The sequence below is a fragment of the Gossypium hirsutum genome, chromosome A08 (genome assembly GCF_007990345.1).
Source record: "Gossypium hirsutum isolate 1008001.06 chromosome A08, Gossypium_hirsutum_v2.1, whole genome shotgun sequence".
Taxonomy (NCBI): Eukaryota; Viridiplantae; Streptophyta; class Magnoliopsida; order Malvales; family Malvaceae; genus Gossypium; species Gossypium hirsutum.
Genome location: NC_053431.1, coordinates 110,126,677 through 110,132,271, shown reverse-complemented (window position 1 = coordinate 110,132,271; position 5,595 = coordinate 110,126,677). Strand labels below are relative to the sequence as shown.

Sequence of the window (5,595 nt, the reverse complement as noted above, 5' to 3'; positions counted from 1 at the left end):
TAATCCGTAAATCATATTCAAAGAAATTGGGACATTACCACTTGTTCCCTGCTCAGGAGTCTATATTCTACTATTAAATTCCTCTTCCTGACTAGCACCATCGGGTCTATCAGACATCTTTACAATCTATAACAAAAATTAGTAATAGATCGGATCATTCACATCACACTATCACAGATTTATATGGCATGTATTTTTAAACACTTTACACATCAAATTTGTTCCGAGAATCGACTAAACCAAAGCTCTGATACCAATAAATGTAACACCCCCTTTACCCGAGACCGTCTCTGGAGTCGAGCACGAGGCATTACTAAACTTATTTGAGCACTTAAACAAATTCAAACAATTTATATCACACTTTCCAGACAAGTAGTCCAACTGCGTTACAGACGCAAAAAAAATCATATCTTGAGTTAAAAAACTCGAAACCCAAATCCGTAAATTTTCCCCAAATATAGGCTCATATATATACTTACTAATTTTTTTCTAGAATTTTTGGTTGGGCCAATTAGTACAGTTTATTAGTTGAAGTCTCCCCTGTTTCAGGGTTTGGCTGCTCTGACCCCTGTGCACTACGAACCAAATTTCTCCATGTACAGAATTCAAATAATCAAGATGTTTGTTTCTATTAAAAATAAACTCAATAAGGAATCCATACATATATAGTATGACTCCTAATTAATTTTTTACAATTTTTAATGATTTTTACAAATCAGAACAGGGAGTTCAAAATCACTCTGACATTGTCTCACAAAAATTCAAATATCTCCTGATATGAAAGCCTTTTGCTTACACTGTTTATTATATATAAAACTAGATTCAATAAGATTTAATTTCATATTTTATTCAACCTATAATTATATTTTCATGATTTATGGTAAATTTTCAAACTCAAACTACTGCTACTAACCAAAAACTGTTTTAGTACAAAATGTTGTTAACTAGTTTATAACATCTTTACTTCATTTCATTTAAACTCTATACATGCCATATAAATCTTCAAACATAAAACAAAAGCTACCAGAATTGATCTGGATAGTGTGCTTTGTTGTGTTGATCTAATCTACCCACTTCACTTCAAGTCAATCTACATAAAAATATTAAACACACACAAGTAAGCTTATTGAAGCTTAGGAAGTTCATAGGTTTAAAAGTAATGCTTACCAAACATAATATTTCCAAACAATACCAAAACATTTACTAAATTTTCCTGCAATTCACAACCATTGTTATAATAATTCACATAGTTGAGCTCAACAGTAACAACTACTCAATCTCTTTCATTTGGATCACTTCTCTTTTATTTCTTATAATCAAATTAGGAAACGACTTACGAAATTGAGTACGTCGTTGCTCAATGCCACGATTCACAACTCAGTATGGTTTTCCTCATTGAAATACCATACCTACATTTTTCAACTCGGTATGGGAAATGCTATACCTACATTTCTTAACTCAGTATGGATTTGATAATACCATACCTACATTTCACAGCTTAGTATGGATAATACCATACCTACATTTCACAACTCAGTATGGATGATACCATAACTACATTTCACACTTTGCCATGGAACAACCATGGTCTTATCCGTCAATTCATCACACGTCACGATAAGAACGTACTCAATCCTGCGTTTTTCCTAATTTGCATTTCCACATTTATTCTTTCATTAACAAAATCTACACAATCCCACAACAAATTCGTATATAATAACACATTATATACTTCAATCATTCACAAATAAACATCTAAGTTCAACCATATGAACTTACCCGGCTAATTTGTAGAAGATATTGAAATTTAGGGACTATTCCGCAACTTTTTCTTTTCCTCGTTCTTCTTTGGATTCTTGATCTATAATATAAAATATTTCTACTCATTAGCATTTATTTGATTTCTATTTCACTTCACAATTTATGCTGTTCAAATTTTGAAATTGCACTTTTACCCCAAAATTTACAGTTTTCACAATTTAGTCCCTGCTCAATTCACCCATCAATTGAACTAATTTTTCTCAATTAACACTTTATTTTATCATTATAAACTATTTCAAAACATTTTATATTCTGAATTTCAACAGCAACCTTCAATCCACAACTTTTTCACAATTAGGTCCTAAATATCATTTCCTATCAAAATCAGTTAATAAAACCACCTTAATATGAAATTAGAACTTAAATTTCATAATAATTCATCATAAACTTCCCTTATCCATCCAGGGTAACTTCCAATTTCACCCATAAAATCAAAAACTAATGAATTCTATAAGTGGACCTAATTGTAAAAGTCATAAAAACATAAAAATTATCAAGAAAAAGCAAGAATTAAACTCACATGATGTAAATATATGAAAAAAAAGCTTTCTCCAAACATTCTATGGCATTTTGGCTGAGAAAATAAGAAGAAATGTCTAGATTTTTCAATTACATCATTATTTAACTATTAACTTTTATGCTATTTCCAATTTTGCCCCTTGTTCACATTGTTTTCTTACTTATTTCATACCCAAACCGTCCAGCCATTAACCTTTGGGTCTAATTGCTCTCTAAATCCATCTTCTTAAATACTTAGGCTATTTACTCAAAATTTAACAAATTTGGCGCTATTTTCAATTTAGTCCTTTTTAATTAATTAGCTATCCAAACGTTAAAATTTTCTAACGAAACTTTAATACTAACTCAATGACACTCCATAAATATTTATAAAAATATTTATAGCTCGATTTTCAATTTTGAGGTTCGATACCTCGTTTTTGACCCGTTTGACCTAATAAATTCTTTTAATTTACTAATTTCACCATTTCACAAATTCCTCTAAATTCTTACTTGACTCATAAATATTAAATTACTATGTTGTTCAATCTTATTTTTCAAATTTAGTGATCTCAAATCATCATTTCCGACACCACTGAAAATCAGGCCGTTACAATTGCCCATGGCCATGTCGCACGATCGTGGCAACTTATCAGATCCCATGTTGGGGAATCGTTTTTGCTCTATTTTCACACGGTCGTATCACACGGCCATGTTGCCTCTCGTGGTATGTGCACGGCCTACGGCACGTCCGTGTGCCTAGCCGTGTGGTTCTGGAAATCCTATGTTCAGTGACTCAGTTAGTGAATTAAATGTTAAAGACTAAAATTTAAAGAAGGTTAACACCGTTAGTACTCGAGTTACCTCCCGAGAAGCGCTTATTTATAGCCTAAGCTCGACTTACCTTTCTAGTGCATAGTCATGGTGGTGCGAGGAGTTTACACTCCTCATCCCTACTATTAATTTTATCAACATAAGGTTTAAGACGAGTATTGTTTACCTTAAAAGTGTCGAATTTGGGATGAATTACCTCGACTGTACCATATGGGAAACTACTGAGTACCGTAAGAGGGATTGCTCCGTTAGGTTCAGAAGTAGCAATGCGAGGGTCTGCTGCATCTAGTAATACTTTGTCTCCAACCTTAAGTCGATTTGGTGTGACATTAAGCTCGTCATGGTGTGGTTTTGGTTTATTGTGTGTCCTCAATTTATGTATCTAACATTCATCTAGTTCCTCGATTTGTAGCCTTCGTTTTTCATAGATAGGTCTTTTGTTGTTGCTTGAACATGGCTCATGTATGTTCTTTGAACCTATTCCCTGCAAAATAGGTTGCACTACATGGTCAGTTTTAGTAGGATGATTTATATCACCACCTTTGATTTTCGATGTGTTACTCGAATTACGAGCTTGAAGGGTGATTGCTTCGTCTCCCACACGAAGTGTAAGTTCACCTGTGCCAACATCAATTATTGTTTTAGCGGTTGCTAAAAAGGGCCTCCTTAAAATTAAAGGAGCGTTACTATTCTCCTCTATGTCTAGAACAATGGATTCAACTGGGAATATAAATTTGTCAATTTTAACAAGTACATCTTCAATAATCCCCTAGGAAATCTAATTGTTTTATCGGCTAATTGAATACTCATCTTATTTTGTTTGGGTTTCCCAAGACCTAGTTGCTTAAACATTTTTTAAGGCATGACATTGATACTAGCCCCTAAATCAGCCAAAGCATTATTAACATCTAAGCTACCAATTAAATAGGGAATCGTAAATCTCCCTGGGTCTTTTAATTTGTTGGCCAGCTTATTCTGTAGTATGGCTGAGCAAACCACATTTAACTCCACATGCGAAGCCTCATCCAACTTTCGTTTATTTGTTAAAAGCTCCTTTAAAAATTTGACTGCGTTTGGCATCTGCGAAAGAGCTTCAATAAACGGTAAGTTAATATGTAACTTCTTTAATAATTTAAGGAATTTACCAAATTTTTCGTCTGTGCGGTCTTTCTTGTCACATTGGGGTATGGCACATGAGGTTTGTACTCTTTACTTACCGGTTTCTGGTCATTGTAGTCCACCTCACCTTTACTTACCACAGTTTCTTGCCTCAGTTCTGGTTCAGGTGCAACTAACCCTTCCTCATCTTGAATGGTAATTGCGTTGAGTTACTCCCTTGGGTTAGATTCAGTGTTACTTGGAATACTACCTTGTGATCGTTCAGATATCAATTTAGCGAGCTGACCTATCTGAGTTTCGAGCCCTTGGATCGACGCTTGTTGATTTTTAAGTGCTGTCTCGGTATTCTGGAAACGAGTTTCTGACACCGAGATGAATTCTGTTAACATCTCCTCAAGGTTCAGCTTTTTCTCTTGCTGGTAAGGTTGTTGTTGAAAGCCTGAAGGTGGTGGTGGTCTCTGATTCCCTTGGCCTCCCTATGAGAAATTTAGGTGGTTCCTCCATCTTGCATTGTAAGTATTACTATAAGGATTATTTTGAGATTAAGGATTATTACCCATATAATTTAGCTGCTCGTTCTCCATATTGTGGCCATATAGTGGGTATTCTGAATTGTTGGATCCACCTCCATTTGCTTCACACTGCATTACTGGGTGAACTTGTGAAGAATCAAGGAAACCGTCAATTTTTCTATTCAAAAGTTCTACCTGATTATAGAGCATGGTGACCGAATCGACGTTAAAAACGTCGATTGTTTTCATTAGTTTTGTCTCATAACTTGCCACTGATAATTATTCAGTGACATCTCTTCTATAAATTCATAAGCATCCTCAGGTGTCTTATTATTGATAGTTCCGCCAGCAGCTACGCCAATCATCTGTCGAGTCGAAGGATTTAGGCCATTGTGAAACGTTTGAACCTGTAGCCAGAGTGGTAACCCATGGTGAGGGCATCTTCGCAAAAGGTCCTTGTATCTCTCTCATGTATCATAGAGTGTTTCTAAATCCATATGCACAAAAGAAGAGATATCATACGTAATTTTTTGTTTTAGCCGGCAGAAAATATTTTAATAAAAACTTTTCGGTCATTTATTCCCAAGTAGTGATTGACCCTCGTGGTAACGAGTTCAACCACTGTTTAGTCTTATTCCTCAACGAAAAGGGAAACAACCGAAGACAAATGGCATCATCAGAAACGCCATTGATTTTAAAAGTTTCGTAAAACTCTAAGAAATTCGCCAAGTGAGCGTTGGGATCCTCGTCTTGCAAACCATCAAACTGAACAAACTATTGGGTCATTTGAATGGTGTTAGGTTTTAGTTCA

At 34.7% G+C, this 5,595-nt stretch overlaps 1 non-coding gene across 1 annotated transcript; it reads left to right on the top strand.

Annotated features, from left to right (window-relative positions):
• Positions 1-5,207: 5,207 nt before the first annotated feature.
• Positions 5,208-5,314, top strand: LOC121205789 (small nucleolar RNA R71). Its single transcript, XR_005900864.1, has one exon. It is a non-coding gene; the product is annotated as a small nucleolar RNA R71 (small nucleolar RNA).
• The last annotated feature ends 281 nt before the right edge of the window (positions 5,315-5,595 follow it).